The following is a 20,122-nucleotide window of genomic DNA, read 5'->3' on the forward strand; positions in this document are numbered from 1 at the left end:
CATCCAAAACACATTTAAAATGTTCTCTATAGGTCACCTCATCTCCTTAATGTGGTTATCTAAATATGCATATAACCAACAATTTTATAAAACATAATAATAAAAGTGTTTTAGGAGTGACTTGGATCTAAGTCTGCATGTTAGCATCAGTGTCCTGCGCAATGGACTGCAATAATGCCCAGAGTATAAGTTCCTTTACACCTGTACCATGAATTCCCTGTAGATATAAACCCGTGTTTTGTCCAAGGCACATGTACAGTTTATCAGTGATTTGTAAAGTGTAGTCTATGAAGCAGCAGCAGCAGCATATGGGAACATTTTAGAAATGTGAGCACACATGAAACCTGAAAAACAAGAAACTTTGGGAGTAGGACTCAGGACTCTGTGTTTTACAGGTGATCTAATGCATGGCCAATTTTGAAAAACCCTGAAGTGTATGTTTCCAAAAACAATTGTGGCTCCAAATATACCAAAAACTTGTCTTGGTTAATATCTAAAGCACCAAATATCGAAGGACCTGAATGCCCTTAGGTACATCTTAATTGTCTTTCAGCCTTAGTCAATAATCAGAATTTGTTGGGCACCTGTGATGAATTCTACATTAACGCAGAATACTTATAGTTCTCTTAAGGTTTTTATAATCTAGGTGGAAAGATAAGCTAACTGGAAAAAGTGAAAGGTACATAAAAATTGGCCCAAAGTGAACACTAGTTCAGGCCACACCACTACTTTCCTGTGGTCACTTCTGTCTCTCATTTAGTCCCCACAATAACTACAATGGATAGGTTTTAGGAGTGTCATTATAAAAATGACTGGCCAAGGAACTTGCTCAAGTTCCCATTGTTAATAATTGGCTGAGCAGGATTTTTTTTTTATTTTGAACTAATTATAGATTCACAAAAACTTTCAAAGATAGTATAGAGGGGTTCCATAAACTCTTCACTCACTTTCCCCCAACAGTTACATTTAAGATAACTATAACACAATATCTAACCCAGGAAACTGATACTGGTACACTGTATATATTTCTGTCATTTCATCATGGGTGTAGATTTGTGTAAACACAACCTCAATCACAATGCAAAGCCGTTCTATCACCACAGAAATCTTCCTTCCTTTAGTCACACCAAACACCCTCTTCCACCAGCCTGGCACCCACTAATTTGTTCTCCATCACTATAATTTTGTCATTTCAAGAATGTTATGTGGCCTTCTGAGATTAGCTTTTTTCACTTAGCATAGTGTCCTAGAGATCCATTCAAGTTGTTATCTGCATCAATAACCTGTTTACTTTTATTGCTGAGTAGTATTCCATCTCATGTGTTTAGGCATTCATTTCTATAGGACATTTTGGTTATTTCCAGTTTTTGGTTACTACAAAGAAAGCTGCCAAACAATCACGTATATTTTTTTCATTTATCTGGATTAATGCCCAGGAGTAAAGCTGCTGGATCATATGGTAAATACATATTTAGTTTTTAAAAGAAACTGCCAAAATGTTCTCCTGAGGGTCTGTACCATTTTACATACCTGCCAGCAATGTGAGTGATCCAGTTTCTCCATATCTTCCTTGGCATTTACTGGTGCCATTATATATATATATTTATATATATATATATATATATATATAAAATATATATAGTATTATATACATTATATTAATTTTTGTCATAAACAGGTAGAGCTATATCATGGCAGTCTTAATTTGAATTGGCTGAATAGTTAATAGCATTGAACTACTTTTTCTTCATTCTTATTTGCCATCTGAATATACTTTTCAGTGAAATGTCTATCCATATCTTTTGCTCATTTTCCAACCGGGTGCTTTGTTTTGTTTTTGTTTTTTTTATATTCAATATACACTTTATTTTATTTATTTTTTTAATTGGGAAACTAATTTTATTAATCGCTAAAAATCATGCATTCAACAAAGCTAAAAAGTAAAATAAACATTGAAATTTGAAATCTTAAGCAAATTGTGGCAGCATAAAAAATACTCCAATTTACGCATTTTCAGGCAAACATAACATGGTCTTTTAGTGCTTTTTTTTTTTGGTTTCTAATCTATGCACCTTTGGGATTTAATGTTTTTTATTTTTAATTTTTTTTTAACATCTTTATTGGGGTATAATTGCTTTACAATAGTGTGTTAGTTTCTGCTTTATAACAAAGTAAATCAGTTATACATATACATATGTTCCCATATCTCTTCCCTCTTGCGTCTCCCTCCCTCCCACCCCCCCATCCCACCCCTCCAGGCGGTCACAAAGCACCGAGCTGATCTCCCTGTGCTCTGCGGCTGCTTCCCACTAGCTATCTACCTTACGTTTGGTAGTGTATGTATGTCCATGCCTCTCTCTCGCTTTGTCACAGCTTACCCACTTTGATTGTAACTGCTGAGTTTTTAGCGTTTTTTCATATACTCTAGATACGAGTCCTTTGTTAGATATGTGGCTTGCAAGTGTACTCTCCCAGTCTGTAGCTCGTCTTTTCATTTTCTTAATAGGGTAATTCCAAAGCAAAAGTTTTAAATTTTTATAAAGTTCAATTTATTGAACTTTTTCTTGTATGGTGCTTTTGGTGTCATGCCAAAGAACTCTTCACCAAGCCTTAATTCATGAAGATTTTCTCCTACTTTTTTAATCATTTTACATTTAAATCTAGAATTAATTTTATTTAAAAAAAATATTTATTTATTTATTTTGGCCACGCTACGTGGCTTGTGGGATCTTAGTTCCCTGACCAGGGATTGAACCTGGGCCCATGGCAGTGGAAGTGCAGAGTCCTAACCACTGGACCACCAGGGAATTCCCTAGAATTAATTTAGAGTTCATTTTTGTATACAGTGTAAGGTTTTCTTTTTTCTTTCTTTCTTTTTTTTTTTTTTGCAGTACGTGGGCCTCTCACTGCTGTGGCCTCTCCCGTTGCGGAGCACAGGCTCCGGACGCGCAGGCTCAGCGGCCATGGCTCACGGGCCCAGCCGCTCCGCGGCATGTGGGATCTTCCCGGACCGGGGCACGAACCCATGTCCCCTGCATCGGCAGGCGGACTCTCAACCACTGCGCCACCAGGGAAGCCCTCTTTTTTCTTTTTTGGCTTACAGATTAACAATTGCCTCAATGCCATTTGTGGAAAGACTACCTTTCCATTGAATAACTTTTATACCTTTGTCAAAAACCAGCTGGGCACATTTGTGTGGATCTATTTCTGGGATTGCAACTCTGTCCTATTGATTTATGTGTCTATCCCTCTGCCAATACCATACTGCCTTAATTACTGTAGCTGCAATAATATGCCTAAGCATTAGGTAGGGTTATTCCTCCCACTACATTATTCTTTTTCAAAATTATTTTACACATTCTAGGTCCTGTGTTTTAACATAAAAATTTTAGACAAATAGGTCTACAGATCAGACAACAAAATATCTTTCTGGATTTCGATAGGGATTGCATTAAATAGATCAATTTGGAGAACTGACATTCTTACCATGTTGAGGCTTCTAATCCATTAACACAGTACATATTTCCAATATTTAGGTCACCTTTATTTTGTCATACTGTGCTTTCTAAAAGTGCTTTGTATTGTGATCATACTGTTCCTTCATATGCCTATAATAATATCACTATCTATTATGCATGTGATTGCACAAAGAAAGGGAAAAGAACAGAGGTTCCCAAACTACCATTCTGAAAAATAAACACATTAAAATACAGAACTTTAGTTTTATAAAAGTGCAAAGCACCCATTTCTGGGCATGTGTCCAGACAAAACTATAATTCAAAAAGATACATGCACCCCTAGGTTCATAGCAGCACTATTCACAGTAGCCAAGACATGCAAACAACCTAAATGTCCATCAACAGATGAATGGATAAAGAAGATGTGGTACATACATACAGTGGAATACTACTCAGCCATAAAAATTAATGAAATAATGCCATTTGCAGCAACATGGATGCAACTAGAGATTATCACAGTAAGTCAGAAAGACAAATACCATATGATATCACTTATATGTGGAATGTAAAATATGACACAAATGAACCCATATATGAAACAGAATCATGGATACAGAAAACAGACTGGTGGTTGCCAAGGGGGAGAGGATGGGGGTAGGGATGGAGTCGGAGGTTGGGTTAGCAGATGTAAGCTTTTACATATAGAAAGGATAAACAACAAGGTCCTACTGTATAGCACAGAGAACTATATTCAATATCCTATAATAAACCACAATGGAAAAGAATGTAAAAAAAAAAGAATATATATATGTATATATATGTGTGTGTGTGTGTGTGTGTGTGTGTGTGTATAGCTGAATCACTTTGCTGTACAGCAGAAATTAACACAACATTGTAAACAATTTTAAAAAAAGAAAAAAATGAAAAGCATATTTTTATTACATTGAAGGCTTACATTAGCACGTTTTTAAATTACTTTCTTTAGCCTGCAGTTGTAAAATACATGCAGTAAAATGAAAACCAGTCCTTGCTTCTATTCTAATACTAACCAGTAATCCCTATATCATAAAATGGGTGAACTATTACTTAGAAAGAACTGATTAGGGTAAACTTAAAAGTAAATAAGGAGTGTATTCTTAAGAAACTGAAAACCTTAATGGCAGCATTATATATATATATATATATATATATATTTAACATTTTTACTGGAGTATAATTGCTTTACAATGGTGTGTTAGTTTCTGCTGTATAACAAAGTGAATCAGTTATACATATACATATGTTCCCATATCTCTTCCCTCTTGCATCTCCCTCCCTCCCACCTTCCCTATCTCCACCCTTCTAGCTGGTCACAAAGCACCAAGCTGATCTCCCTGTGCTAAGCGACTGCTTCCCACTAGCTATGTATTTTACATTTGGTAGTGTATATATGTCCATATATACACTACCACTCTCTCACTTCGTCCCAGCTTACCCTTCCCCCTCCCCGTGTCCTCAAGTCCATTCTCTAGTAGGTCTGCGTCTTTATACCCGTCTTTCCCCTAGGTTCTTCGTGACCTTTTTTTTTTTTTTAGACTCCATATATATGTGTTAGCATACGGTATTTGTTTTTCTCTTTCTGACTTACTTCACTCTGTATGACACTCTCTAGGTGCATCCAACTCACTACAAATAACTCAATTTCGTTTCTTTTTATGGCTGATTAATATTCCATCGTATATATGTGCCACATCGTCTTGATCCATTCATCTGTCAATGGACACTTAGGTTGCAGCATTTTATATTAACTGGGATGGGCCTGAGTCATTTTCCCCACTTATACTGTACAATTATTTAACAATTTTAAGAACTATGACTAACAGAGCTTCAAAGGATAAATAAGCTGGGAAGAAACAGGCATGATAACTAAGATTTTATATAAAGTTCACAAATTTATTGATTTGGGAAAAATCATTTCCGGGCCATTTCCCTTCTCCACAATGATCTATATTGGTTGAGATGTTATACTGGGTTGGCCAAAAGGTTCGTTCAGTTTTTTCCGTAAGATGGCTCTAGTAGCACTTAGTTGTCTAACTTCATTTGAAAAAATTTTGTTAGATTCTATTGTGACAGCCGTCATATCAGGGTGCATTTTAAAAAACTTATCAAAATTGGTGATATTACATTTTAAATTTTGATTTGTAGTAGTTCACTTCTTGTGTATAGAAGTACAATTAATTTTTTTATGTGCATCTTGTATACTGAGACCTTGCTGAACTAATTATTTCTACGAGTAATTTTGTGGAATCCCTGTGATGTTTTACATTGTCCATCATAATATCTGCAAATAGGGAAAATTTTAACTTGTCCATCCTGGTTTTTATGCTTTTATTTACTTTTCTTACATTTTTGTGCTGGCTAGAACTTCCAATACTACAAAGAGTAGCAGGGCTGAAAGCAAATATCTTTGCCTTGATCCTGCTATTAGGAAAAAGGAATTAAAATCTTTCACCGTTATTATGATGTTGGCTAGAGAATTTTCTAGATGTTCTTTATCAAGTTGAACTCCTCTATTCCTAGTTTTCTGAGAGATTTTTTTTTAACATGATTGGGTGTTAAATTTTGTCTAACCTTTGTTTTTGGCATCAATTGATAAGATCATGTTATTCTTTTTTAGCTAGTTAATTTACCAAAATTTAAATGTTTGTCTCTATGTCTATGAAGGTTACTCGTCTGTAGTTTTCTTCTTTTGTACCATGTTTGTCTGGTTTTGGAATCAGATTACCTCTTGTCTCATAAAACATGTTTGTAAGTATTGCCTCCTCTTCTATTTTCCGGACACTGACAGTTCTTTTCTTTAATCACATGAAAGATGTCATGCCATTTCCTTTTGAATTCTATGGCTTCTCATAAGAAATTCTGTCATTTGATTTTTTTTTGTACCTATAAAGTGTCCTTTCTCTTTCACTGCTTTCAAGGTTTTTTCTTTTTTCTTTTTTTTCCTTTATCATTAGTTTTCAGAAGATTGACTATGACAGGTGCAGGCAGGGATCTCTTTGACATTATCTCTTTGGGTTTTTCAGCTTCTTGAATCTGTAGGGTTTTGCCTTTTGCCAAATTAGGTTATTTTTAAGCCATTATTTCTTCAAGTACTTGTTCAGCAACACTTTTTTTTCTCTCCTTTCAGGACTCTGAGACATGCATCATAGATATTTTATTATAATCCCACAAGGTCGGTGAGGATCTGTTCATTTTTTGTCAGTCTATTTTCGTTCTTGTTCAGGCTGGGTGATTTCTATTGTTCTAGCTTCCTGTTCACAGATTTGGCCCTCTGCCCCCTCCAATCTGCTATTAAGACCATCAACTGAATTTTATTTTGATTACTCTATTTTTCAGTTCTAAAATTTTATTTTGTTCTATATGTCTTCTATTTCTTGCTGAGACTTTCTATTTTTTGTTTGTTCCAAGCAAGTTTGTAATTGCTTATTGAACCATTTTTTTATAATGGCTGTTTTAATATCCTTGGCAGATAATTCGATCACCTATGTCATTTCAGCGTAGGTGACTGTTGATTGTCTTTTTTCATTCAAGTTGAGGTTTTTTCCCCTTTGTTTGATGAATGATTTTAAATGGAAGCCTGGACATTTAGGGTATTGTGTTGTCAGACTCTAGACCTTATTTAAACCTTCAGTTTTAGCTAGCCTTTCCTGGCAATGCTTTGTTGGAAGATGGGAAGGGGGTTGCTCCCTTGCTACTACTAGATAGGGTTGGAAGTCCAGGTTCCCCATTCAACCTATGTTGATACCTGAGATTATTTCTCTGTGTGTGTGTCTGCAAATTATACTGCCTTGACATTATTTTAATTTCCATTAAAATAGTAAATGGATATCTGGAGGCTTGTGGATTCATTTTTAAATATTCAAAGTTTTTTCCACTGGACAAAAAAGAGCTACAACTTGCAAAACTCAAAGCATATCTTAACTGATATTTCCATAGACGATGAACTGTATGACACTTGCAAAATGATTTGATTTTAGAACTTGGTACTATATAGCAGTGCTTTCTATAGAGTCAAGACAGAAGACATTTACTTACTTATTAAATACATGTAAAACTAAGTTATCTGTGTTGTAAAAATAATGCATGCCTAACTCATATATTGATTCTCAATCATTTTAGGAGGTAAATGTGTAGGAACTAATGAAGGTGTTTTAAGATTTCTGAATAAAAGAAAGTTATTATGAGTACAAAGAAATTAAACACATTGATGTCAGCGAGCTGAGGATCAGTATGAAGATTTCATGGTTGCATCTCTTATACTATATTAGTCAAGGTCCTGGCATGAAACAGGTAGAAACAAAAGCATGAGCAGAAAACAATTTGTTGAAATAGCCGTGGAGAGAGGTATAAGCAGGATGATGAGAACAAATAAAGGATGGTGAGTCATCCAGGTGATAGTAAAAGCGGGAAGTTCCTTCCACCTCCAGTTCTGATGGGTCAAAGTGAGGGAATAATGTTGTCAGAATAGTAGTAGAGACACACAGTCAGTCACCAGCAGGACTTTAGTGAGGCACATGGAAAAGGAAAAACAAATACCTTAAAATCTTTTTCCACGTGCCCTCTGATATCCTGGTGTCACACAATTGGCTGATAGAGTGCAAGAGGCTTTGATGATGAAGAGCTAAGCTTCCCAGGGCAAAGAGTAGGGCAGAGAACGGCATAAAGTGGAGTGGGTCCACTGATACAAGTAAAGAATGATCAACACATGGGCTCAGCCCACCTTGTAAGTCTTGGAAGGATACTCAGTACTAATATGATACCCTAGTGGAAAATATGATAAGGGATGAATTGACCCTTTGAAAACTAGCCCTTGCCTTCATTTTTCAACTCTGCATTACACCTCTCTGAATTCCACTAAAGTGATTTCATGTACTTTTCTACCAATGCATCTCAAATTACTTCAGAAGTTCACCATAAACGTTCTCCTTGCATGGTGCTTCGCTACTTTGCTGCATGTATAATAAATAAGCTGGATATATGTTGAATGTGTGAATTACCTGCTGGAATGCAAACTCCATCAGAACAGGAGTTATGAACTGTTTCATTCCTGGTGCCTATCATTTTGCGATGTATATACCATTGCCTCTGCTTGCAATTTCCTTATCTTTGATCCTTTATCTTTGTATTGTATGCTGCCTTATCCTTCTGGGCTTTCTTTAAGTTTACTTCCTCTATGAAGATACTTTGAGCTTCCCCTTAGCCCCATTTGTAGCTGGGTCTAATGATATGAATGCACCTTCCTACTCAACTGTCAACTTCTTGAATGTTAAGGACTGGTTTCTATTTATGTTGATATCAGTTCTCAGAAGTGTATTGAGTACAATAGGAGCTCAATGATATCACTTGGAAAAAAAAAAGGAAAAAGGTACAAGGGAAGAAGAGAGGAATGTGCATTGCAGATAATTATAATACTCAAAATAAATACTGAATTCTTTGAGGGTGGCAAACCAAATCTGTTTTCAAGTATATGTTAGAAGAGATTCTGAATCTTGTCGCTGTGGAATGACCATAGTATCAAATACTCATTTAAAGCAATGGCATTGAGCTGCAGAATAGATATGCATTTATTTTTCAGACATTTATTAGGGACTTCCCTGGTGGCACAGTGCTTAAGAATCTGCCTGCCAATGCGGGGGACACAGGTTCGATCCCTGGTCCGGGAAGATCCCACATGCCATGGAGCAACTAAGCCCACGAGCCACAACTACTGAAGCCCATGCACCCTAGAGCCCAAGTGCCACAACTACTGAGCCCACATGCTGCAACTACTGAAGTCTACGTGCTCTAGGGCCCGTGTGCCGCAAGTACTGAGCCCGTGTGCTGCAACTACTGAAGCCCGCGTGCCTAGAGCCCATGCTCCTTAAAAAGAGAAGCCACCGCAACGAGAAGCCTGTGCACTGCAACGAAAAGTAGCTCCCGCTCGCCGTAACTAGAGAAAGCCAGTGTGCAGCAACGAAGACCCAAAAGCAGCCAAAGGAAGAAAAAAAAACATTTGTTAGAGCCAGATTTTCAACATTAAGGATATAAGGTAATAACTCCTGGTCCCTGCCTTCAAGGGGATTATGCTTGAAGTGTATTACAAGAAAATTTTACATTTTAATCTACTTGTTAATTAAGGAACTCAAATAAGTTTGATGACACCTGTCTGAGAGAGGTACCTAAGAGAGGGAGCAGATTTTAAAGATAATACCAGATTTACTGCCTACCATAAAAGATTGTCATGTATGTTAAATAAAACAATGCATTTAAAAAGTCATTTTCAATTGTATACATTAGGAAAGAGAGAAAATTTCAAATCAATAATCTAAGCTCTCACTCCAAGAATCTAGAAATTGAAGAGCAACATAAACCTAAAAGTAGCAGAAAGAAGGAAATAATAAAGATCAGAAATCAGTGAAATTGGCAACAGAAAAATAGAGAAAATCAATGAAACAAAGGGCTCATTCTTCAAAAAGATCAATATAATTAACAAAGTGCTAACAAGAGTGACCCCCCAAAAAAAAACACCCCGAGGACACACAGGTTACCAATGTTAAGAATGAAACAGGGGATCTCATTACAGACTTGATAGACATAAAAAAGATAATAAGGGAATACTATAGGTAATTATTCACACAAATATTCGACAATTTGGATGAAATGGACCAATTCCTCACAAAACACAAACTACTGCAAGTCACCCAATAGGAAATAGATAATTTGAATTGTCCTATTACTAATAATGAAATGGAGTTCATAATTTTAAAACCTCAGAAAAATAAATCTTCATGTCCAGATGGTTTCACTGGCAAATTTTACCAAACTTTGAAAGAAGGATTAACACCAATTCTACACAATCTCTTCCAGAAAATGGAAGAGAACACAACAATTCTAATACATTTAATGAGTCCAGCAATAGCCTGATACCCAAATCAGAAAAAGATAGCATGAAAAACCAACAACAAAAACAACAAACTACAGACCAATATTGCTTATGAATATCAAAGCAAAATTACTTAACAAAATACCAGCACCTAAAATTCAGCAAATATATAAAATCATGTAGTGTTTGTTCCAGGGGTGTACAGCTGGTTTGATATTCAAAAATCATTATTGTAATCCACTGTGTTAACATGTTAAAGAAAAAAATCACATGATCTTATCAATGGATGCACTACAATCATTTGACTAACTTCAATACCGATACCTGAAATAAACTCTGAAAAACAGAAACATAGGGGAACTTCCTCAACTTATTTATCAACACTTACATAAACCCTTCGGCTAAGTTTGTACTTAGTTTAAGTATTAAATGCTTTTTCCCTAGTACTGTGAACTACTCTCACCCATCTTATTGAACACAATGCTTCAAGTTCTAACCAGTGCAATGAGGCAAGGCAAGGAAATGAGTCCATACAAATAGGAAAAAAGACATTAAACTGTCGTTTACATGCAGATGGGATGAAAATGAAAATTGCAAGCAATCTACAAAAAAAAAATCTCCTAGAACTAATAAGTGAGTTTATCAAGGTATCAGGATACAAGAATAAACAAACAAAAATCAATTGTATTTCTACGTACTAGCAATGAACCCCTAGGTTCATTGTGGACACTGAAATTAAAAATATACTACTCTTTTCTATCTCAGCAAAAATCAAAGTAGCTGTTCATCTAACAAAACATGTCCTTGACAATAACAAAATGCTGTAGAAATAAATCAAAGAACATCTAAATAAATGGAGAAACATACTGTGTACATGGATTGGGAGACTCAGCATAGTAATGTCAATTTTACTCAAATTGATGTACAGATTTAACATAATTCAAATTAAAATCCTAGCAAAGTTTCTTGTTGTTGATGATATAGACAACTTTACATGGAAAGGCAATGGAACTAGAATAATTAAAATAATGTTGAAAAAGAAGAATAAAGTAGGAAGAACAAGCCTATCAGATTTTAAGACTTAACATATACAGCTATAATAATTAAGATAGTGTGGTACTGGTGGCAGGATAGACACACAGATCAATGGAACAGAATAAAGAACCACACAAATATGGCCAACTGATTTAGACAAAGATCTGAAAACAATTCAGCTGAGTAAAGATAGACTTTTCAACAAACAGTGCTAGAACACTAGAACACTTAAGTCTCACACCTTATACAAAAGCAGCTACTAATGGATGATGAATTTAGATGTAAAACATAAAACTCTTAAGTATTTTAGAAAAAATACATAGAAAAAATCTTAGGATCTAAGGCTAGGAAGAGTTTTTGGATTTTACACTTAAAAGCATCGGCCCAAAAACGGAAAAACTGATAAGTTAGACTTCAACAAAAATTTTAATGTTTGCTCTTAAGGAGATAAAAAGAGAAGCTAAGGAAAAAAATATCTGAAAGCCACATATCCAACCAATGATTAGTATCTACAATCCATAAAAAAACTCATAAAACTCAAAAGTAAAGAACAAACAACAATAACAAAAAACTCCAAAAACTTATTAGAAAATGGTACTGTGGAAAATAGCTTGACAGCTTTGTAAAAACACTAAACATGCAAATGTCATACAATCCAGGAATTTCACTCCAGGGCATTAATTCCAGAGAAATGAAAATTCTTATTCACACAAAAACTTGTACATGAGCGTTCTTTGCAGATGTATTTGTAGTGCACAGAACCTGGAAACAACTCACTGAGATATCCTTCAACAGGTGAAAGGCTAAACAAACTGTGGTACATCTATCCAATGGAATACTACTCAGAAATAAAAAGAACAACCAATGATATACAATAACCTGGAAGACTCTCCAGATAATCTTGCTGAGCGAAAACGCCAATCCTAAATGGTTACATATTGTATAAATCCATGTATATAACATTCTAGAGATGACAAAATTATCCAGATGGATATCAGACTAGTGGCTTCCAGGGGTTAGGAAGTAGGTGGGGGCAGGAGGGAAGGGGATCTGGCCAAAAAAAAGGTAACATGGGGGTTCCTTGTTGTGATGGAGATATATTCTGTACCTTGATTGTTCTGTCAATATCCTGGTTGTGATATTGTACTACAGTTTTGCAATATGTTATCACTGAGAGGGACTCGGTAAAATGACGAACAAGATCTATTGGGTGTTTCTTTCTTTTCTTTTTTTTTTTAAGCTGCAAGTAAATGTACAATTATCTAAAAAAAATTTTGTAAATAATTAAAAAAAGATGGCAGCCTGGGTTTGGCCCATGGGCCAACATTTTCAGATTCCTGATACAGGACATTGATATATATGCACATAAACCAATACAGGGGTAAAACACACTGAAGAATAAATGGCAGCAATGTCATGTTTACAACTATCTTTGCACTTGCTCCTCTTTGTTTTAAAGGCTACTGTGATTGGGTTATGAAAAAGAACATATTTAAGAGTTACAATTCTCTAGTTCAAGAAGACTTTAAATCTGCAAATAAGAATTCTGGGTATCTTTTAACTAAATATTTAGAATACTGGAAAAACAGGCTCTAAATGACACTTTGTCGTTACTTAATATTCAAAAAACATTTCACATATGTATTTATTGAAAGCCTAGACGAAGTTATTAATGTGCAAGAGTGATGAAAATAATATAAATCTGTGTGGATGACATTTAAATTGCAGCTTCAATGAACCTATAGGCTCAAATCAAAATCCTTTCCTAATTCTTGTTTAAAAAAGTTTTAAGGTTAAGTGGGCCATCCTAAGAAACAAGAGATGACAGTGATCCAAAAATTTGGGGCTTAAAATTTGAGGACCTTCTTTGTTTTGCCAATGTTTCAAGCACCTGGCTACCTGAAAGCTTTACTGGTGTCTTTGAAGAGTTCTATGAAATGGAGGGGTTCTGACACTTAGACTTCATTAGTTTCCTGACAAAGCTGGAGAGGTTAGAGAGGACTTGTGTAGCAGATGAAGCTACGCATGCTATTCTCTCTAATAAGCTTTGAGAGAGTGATAGAGTGAAAGAGACAGGTCTTTACTTGAGTGGCATTCTATTTTGAAGGTCTCACTAAAGAACGCTTTAAAAATAAATTCAAAAAAACCCTCACAAGTGATGACCATTTATAATATGGCTCAATATTTTTCCTGAGCCTCATAAGAATATACTTACTCACTGAAGCCTGAAAGTGGAAGCCTTTATGGAAACTAGAGAAAGTATTGTTTTTGACTCTAAATGAGGTTTCAAAAATGGACGGGATTTAGAGGAGGATTTTAAAAAATGGTTTATACAGGTTTTACTTCCAAAAGTCCATTCAATTTTTTAAAAGTGATTAAAAATTCTGAAGTCTGGTTACTTGAAAATAGTCTACAGCCCTTATTATATTAAACATTATTGCTTAAATATTCCTATAATATGTTGGATCCAATTGATGCCTCAAAAAACTAAAGCACTCATATTTCCTTAATCATTTTTAGAGGACTGAAAGTTTTATTGTGAAGTTTCAGGGTTAGCTTTATTTCGTAGCTTTATTTAGGGTATTGAAAAGTCTGTTGAGTTACCGAACCACGTTTAATATATGTGCGCAGGTATACATGTGCGTATACCTTTTTCATTATTAATTAATTTGTCTTCAAAGCTACATGCTTCTCTTCACATTAGTACATGAAGTACATTTTTAGGATTTCAAGATTCTGTGGTAATACCTTTAGAAAACTGGAGAAGAGAGTAAGACTAAAGATAGGTATAAATCCCTATTTTTTAAATTAAAAAAAAAAGGAATTTGGGGAAGGATCACGTCAATAAATCCTCAATTTGAAAACAGGAAAGTCTGATAATAAGGTTGGTTCTTGAAATGGGGGTCTGCCGAAAAATATTAAATCTGTGGATTGAGACAAGTTAGAAGCAACAGTTTAATCCATGAGAAAAAATAAACTGTTAGGCTCTCACTTCTACCTTATAGTCTCTATTTTTTCCCTATTTTCTTTAGTTACTGGAAAGAGAGTAAAATGAAATAATATATGGTTTAACTCAAGTGAAGCTGAACTTGAACTAGTTAAGGGATGGTTTTGATGGCAATTCTAGTAGGGAATTGAGGCATTTTCTCCGTTCCCCAGTCCAATCCATTTTTCCCCACAGGTAGTATAGGTACCTAGTAACAGAATATTCACTGTTCTTCCTTCTCGAAACTTATAATGTTGCTGTCATTTGTTTACCTTATCCATAAGCTCTGGTCACCCAATACATTGTTGCTAATATTATTTTGGACAAAGAGATAACTATTATATCATTAGGAATAAGAAAAATAAAAGATTTGATTTTACTTTCATTCCTTCCTTCTCTAATGCTCTTCTTTTCTTTATGTAGATCCACGTTTCTGACCTACATGATTTTCTTTCTCTCTGAAGTACTTCTTTTGACATTTCTTGTAAGGCAGGCCTACTGGCAACAAATTCCCTCAATGCTTGTTTGTGTGATAAAGTATTTATTCGTCCTTCACTTCTGAAAGATAATTTACTGACATAGAATTCTAGGTTGGCAGAGTTATCTTTCTGTCAACAATTTAAATATTTCACTCCACTCTTTTCTCACTGGCCTGGTCCAACCCATTTTTTGCCCTTCTCTTTTCTGCTGAGTGCCTGCAAGGCTGATCCTCACAAATGACATATTTTTAGCTCGCTGGATGACTTGTCTCTGGTGGTCTTGGCCAATGGCAGGCACAGACATCAGACCACAGGCAGGGAGAGAGAGGGTCTGAGGCATTATTTTCTTATCCCCCTCCACCTTATTTGGTCCTTATTTCCCACAGTGGCAGGTTACATCCCTAACTTCCCTGTCAGAAACCCACTCTTCCACTGCCCTATCTCTTACTGAATTTAGAAAATGCGACTTCCTTCATTTGACACTTCAGACTTGGAAAGGGGGACATATAATAATGTGCTACTGCTGGTAGTCTGTACCATGATAACCCTTTTTGTGTCCTTTAAACCTGCCCACACCTCTCAAAATAGTCCCTTTATTGTGTTTTATTGAACCATCTGTGTCAGATTCTATTTCTTTCCAGAGTCATGGCTGATACAGGGAGATCAGAAAAATCAATAGCGTCTCCCTTTGAAGTAATAAAGTATAAAATGAAAATGAATGGGATTCATAGTTACTTTAATACAGTATGCTTCTGTGTATATAAACAATCTCTAGATTTTTCATAGCTGTATCTGGTGGTTTGAGTATAAAATACTTATTAGAACTTAAGATTAAAGTTTAGCCCCTCTATACTGAATTGCATATGGAGTTTTCACTCCAGAAGTAAGGGTTAAAGCAATGAATGTCTTGTCATTTAGCACAGGAATCATATAACGATTCACTTGCTTACAATGTACTCTACTCAGTGATAAAAGGCCTAAAATTGTGTATCTGAGTGTTTGTGCCTGTATGAATAAGTCACTCTACACCCATACACCCTCCGCTCTGCAAGAACATGGTAACTGAAAGACCTTATTACAGCGCTGCGAAATATGCATGAAGTTATCAAGTTGTTTGATTCCAAACTGTCTTATTTTTTTCTGGCCTCTGTGCCCCTACACTAGCCCATAAGCTTGCACATTTTCCCATTGTGCTTAACTAGAGAGATGCTTTAAAAACAAAACTTGAGAAGTATATGCCTCTATAGAAGGTGTAATATTTCAACAGATATGAACCAGTGTGGGGAGGGGAGGTAGAAATGGCCCCCAATTTTTTTTCTCATCTCAGTAAAGTTCAGAACTTTATATAAATATCTTAGCTATCAAACCTGCTTTTACCCAGTTTATTACCTGTGAAGCTGTATAAATCTTAATGTTTTAAATGATGCTAAATAATTGAATACATGGGGAAAATGACACAGACCCATCCCAATTTATGTAAAATAATGCCCTTAGAGTTTTCAATTACTTAAGAAATCTTTCCTTATTTATTTTTAAATTTAGCTCACTGGGTACTTGCTAATTAATTTGTCATCTGTTTCGTGATACAGGGATTATTGGTCAATATAGGAATATAAGCAAGGACCAGTCTTCATTTTACAACATGTATCATAAAACTGCAGGCAAAAGAAGAGTAATTAAAAAATGCACTAATGCATGACTTTAAAAAGATGTTTTGCATTCATGAAAAATTATAGGTCTCTATCAATTCCTCTATAAACAATTATAACATTATCATTTAAAATTATTTCAACATCATACACAGATGGTGTATATTTAGTTATAGTCATTTAAATTTTTTAAGAAGTGCTTCCCTTTCAAAACTGCAGATTTGGACCTTTTCTTATTTTCCCTTTCTTTTTGTAATCATGTACATAATATTGTCTATAACACATAATAACATAATAGACAATACATTATAGGTGTATTAGAAATATGAAAACACAATCTAATACCAATGTGAAGCACTGTTAAAAGGCACAAAATGATGAAAGAAATCAAAAAAAGATCTTGTAAGTGTGTTAATGGATTGGAATACTCAACATGGTAAAGATGTCGATTCTCTCCAAACTGACATATAGGTTTGATGCAATTTCTACCAAAATAACAAGTTTTTTTTTGTAGACACAGACAAGCTTATTCTAAAATTTCTATGGAAAGACATAGCCCTATAATAGCTAAAACAATCTTGACAAACAAGAATAAAGGGAGATGAATCATACTACCCAATGTTAAGACTAACTATGTAACTACAGTAATCAAGACACTGTGGACATGGCAGAGGTATAGAGTTATAGACTGAGGCAACAGAACACAGAACTGAGAAATACACCTACACAAACGTGTCCAACTGATCTTCAAAATAGTTGTAAAAGCAATTAAATGGTGGAATAGGTCTTTTCAAGAAAGGTGCTGGTGCAAATGAACATCTACTATAGTTAAAAAAATTAACTTAGCTCTCACACTTTACACAAAATTGACCCAAAGTATAAAACTATAAATCTTTTAGAAATGTATGTAGGAAATAGTATTTGTGACTTAAGCAAAGACTTTTTATACTTGACACATAAAGCACAATCCATAAACAGAAAAATGGATAAATCGGACTTCATCAAAATTTTTAAAAGTTTGGCCGTGCAAAGGGACCTGTTAAGAAAGTGAAATACAAGACACAGAATGGGGGGAAATACTTGCACATCACTCATGTAGACAATTATTCCAGAGAAATGAAAACTTATGTCCACACAAAAGCCTGCACATGATTCTCTGTAACAGCTTTATTGGTCATAGCTCCAAACCGCTAGAAACCAAAATGTCTCCCCATCGGGGAATGGTTTACTAAACTGTGGGACATCCATCACAATAAATGAATCAGTAATATACATTTGCAATAAAAAGTAAACTATTTGCCACATGCAACAACTTAGATGGATCTCAAGGGAATTATGCTGAGTGAAAAAGCCAGTTCCAAAGTATTAACTTCTATATTATTCCATTTGTATAATATTTTTGAAGTGACAAAATTAAGAGACATGAAAATTGCTGTCACGGGTAAGGGATAAGAGAGGGTGGCAGCGGGGAAGTGGAGGTTATCAAAAGACACCAGGAGGGATCCTGTGGTCATGCAAGTGATCTAAATTTTGGCTGTAATGGTGGATGCGCTATCCTACATATGTTGAAATTGTACTGAACTAAACACACACACAGAAATGAGTACTAGGAAAAATTGGGAAATCTGAAATGAGTTAATTGTATCAATGCCAATATTCTGGTTGTGATATTATACTATACTTTGCAAGATATTACCATTGGGGGTAACGGTAAATGTTATAGAGTATCTGGTCTGTGTTTTTTTTTTATAACTGCTCTTAATTTTATAATTAGCTCAATTAAATGTTTTATTTAAAAAAAAAACTTTCTCAAACTACTCAAGCTTGTGTCACAGGTGGGACTCAAGTGCAGATGAGAGGCCTACACCCTAGCTTCTTGCCATAGTTCTCTACTGGCCCTCAGAGGTCCCTGGGTGCGAGGAGGTAGACTGGAATTGGAATGTGGGCACAATCTAAGCGCCGTATGGACTTTCTAACTTCTAAGCTATCATCAGATTTTAAAGCCAACATTGGTTTAGAGAGAGCTTTTGGGAAGAAACATAAATCCTATAGTGTTGATAAATTGTACGGGAAAGCAATGGTTAAGATCATGCTGCCGACCTCTGCCATCCAATAGGGGGTGTGTGTGTGTGTGTGTGTGTGTGTGTGTGTGTGTGTGCGTGCGTGCGTGCGTGCGTGCGTGCGTGTGTGTGTGTGTGTGATATTTTAGAGCAGTAACCTTTCTAAGCCTCACTTTCCTTAGCTATTAAATTGGGGATAATAACCATACCTAGCTCATAGAAGTTGCTTAAAGACACAGCTAGCAAAAGGTAAATTCAAACCTAGGCAGCCTGGTGTAAGAGCTGTACCCTTAGGATATGATCTGTTTCTCCTGGATCCCTACATCTCCCATGGTCCCCATTCATGACTAAGGACACTCCAGTCTAATTCATACTGAGGAAGAGAAACATTTTCCAAAGTTGCACAAAACCTGCCTACTTCGTCCTGCCAACTTATGTTATTATGCAAAGCAAGGACCAGTGTTTCCTTTCTTCTTTCCTTCAGGCTATGCCCTGGGGGGCACTTCAGAGGCATAAATATAGGGCCCTTTACAGAGCCACCTACCAGAAGGATGACAATTCTTTTACCACCAAAAAGCTGGCAAAAGTTTCTTTGATTTTAGAGGCTTCATCAAACTCCAAGACAGGGTAACCTCCTGCAATCTCTAACAATGGAGGCTGAGTGGCAATTTACCATTTTTCTGTCCTCAGAAAAACTCCCAGGATGGTAAGTTATTATCCTTCCAGTTACATTTGTGATATTATTCAATGTGTCTTATGGATTAAATATGCCTATTTCATCAACTCATTCCCCATCTATCTGTGACAGAAAGAAGCAAGTTTGATACAAGAAGCAGTGATTAAATGTCTCTCAACCTGTTCATGCACAGAGTGAAAAGAACACCAGAATACTTCAAAGTGAGGATACATGATTTTAGCAGCATTACCTAATATTTGAGGGAAACAGCTGTACAATAAGAAATGATTTATTACTTTCAGATCAGTCCAATCTAAGAATTTCCAAATTCTATAAAATGTACAGTTGTTTTTCTTCCTTTTGCTACACGAAAAACTTTGGGACATAGGATTTTCCTATCACTGAGCAATAACAACCAAATACAGGAATAAACAAAATACTTCACTGACCTGGGGATTTTGGTACATTGCTTTGGGTACAAAGTGGGCAAGGGTATTTAAAAATAAGAAGAATGTCTCACTCTTCTCATTTTAAAATATTTTGTGATACATGCCATGGTTTGTACAAAAGCGCATATATGTGTCGCTTTATCTTGATATATTTTGTACTTGTCAGTTAAAATTATTTAATTCCTCTATTTAAAAATTCAGTAATAAAGCATAAATCAGCATGTGAATCTCATGCATCCACATACACACATGTATATACTCACGCAAAAGCACAGCATGGTATCTACAATCTCCCTACAGAGTTCTTTTAAACTAAACATAATAGTTACCAAAAGGGATTCATAGTTCTTGAATTGATTTCAAATTAATCTGCCAGCCAGCTCCAAATGAATTTCCATTCCTATAACATGAAAGTTGTCCCATGACAAA

General features: G+C 35.5%; 1 protein-coding gene and 1 non-coding gene across 2 annotated transcripts in view; both read right to left on the reverse strand.

The window, feature by feature from the left end:
• The window catches only part of DMD (dystrophin), a 2,234,319-nt gene that overhangs the window by 2,121,643 nt on the left and 92,554 nt on the right, over positions 1-20,122 (reverse strand). The gene's annotated exons all lie outside the window — the stretch shown is intronic.
• Positions 2,735-2,807, reverse strand: TRNAG-UCC (transfer RNA glycine (anticodon UCC)). Its single transcript has one exon. It is a non-coding gene; the product is annotated as a tRNA-Gly (tRNA).

Source organism: Aethalodelphis obliquidens, unplaced genomic scaffold (assembly GCF_003676395.1).
Source record: "Aethalodelphis obliquidens isolate GAN/ISIS:26980383/991018 unplaced genomic scaffold, ASM367639v1 scaffold98, whole genome shotgun sequence".
NCBI classification, from domain to species: domain Eukaryota; kingdom Metazoa; phylum Chordata; class Mammalia; order Artiodactyla; family Delphinidae; genus Aethalodelphis; species Aethalodelphis obliquidens.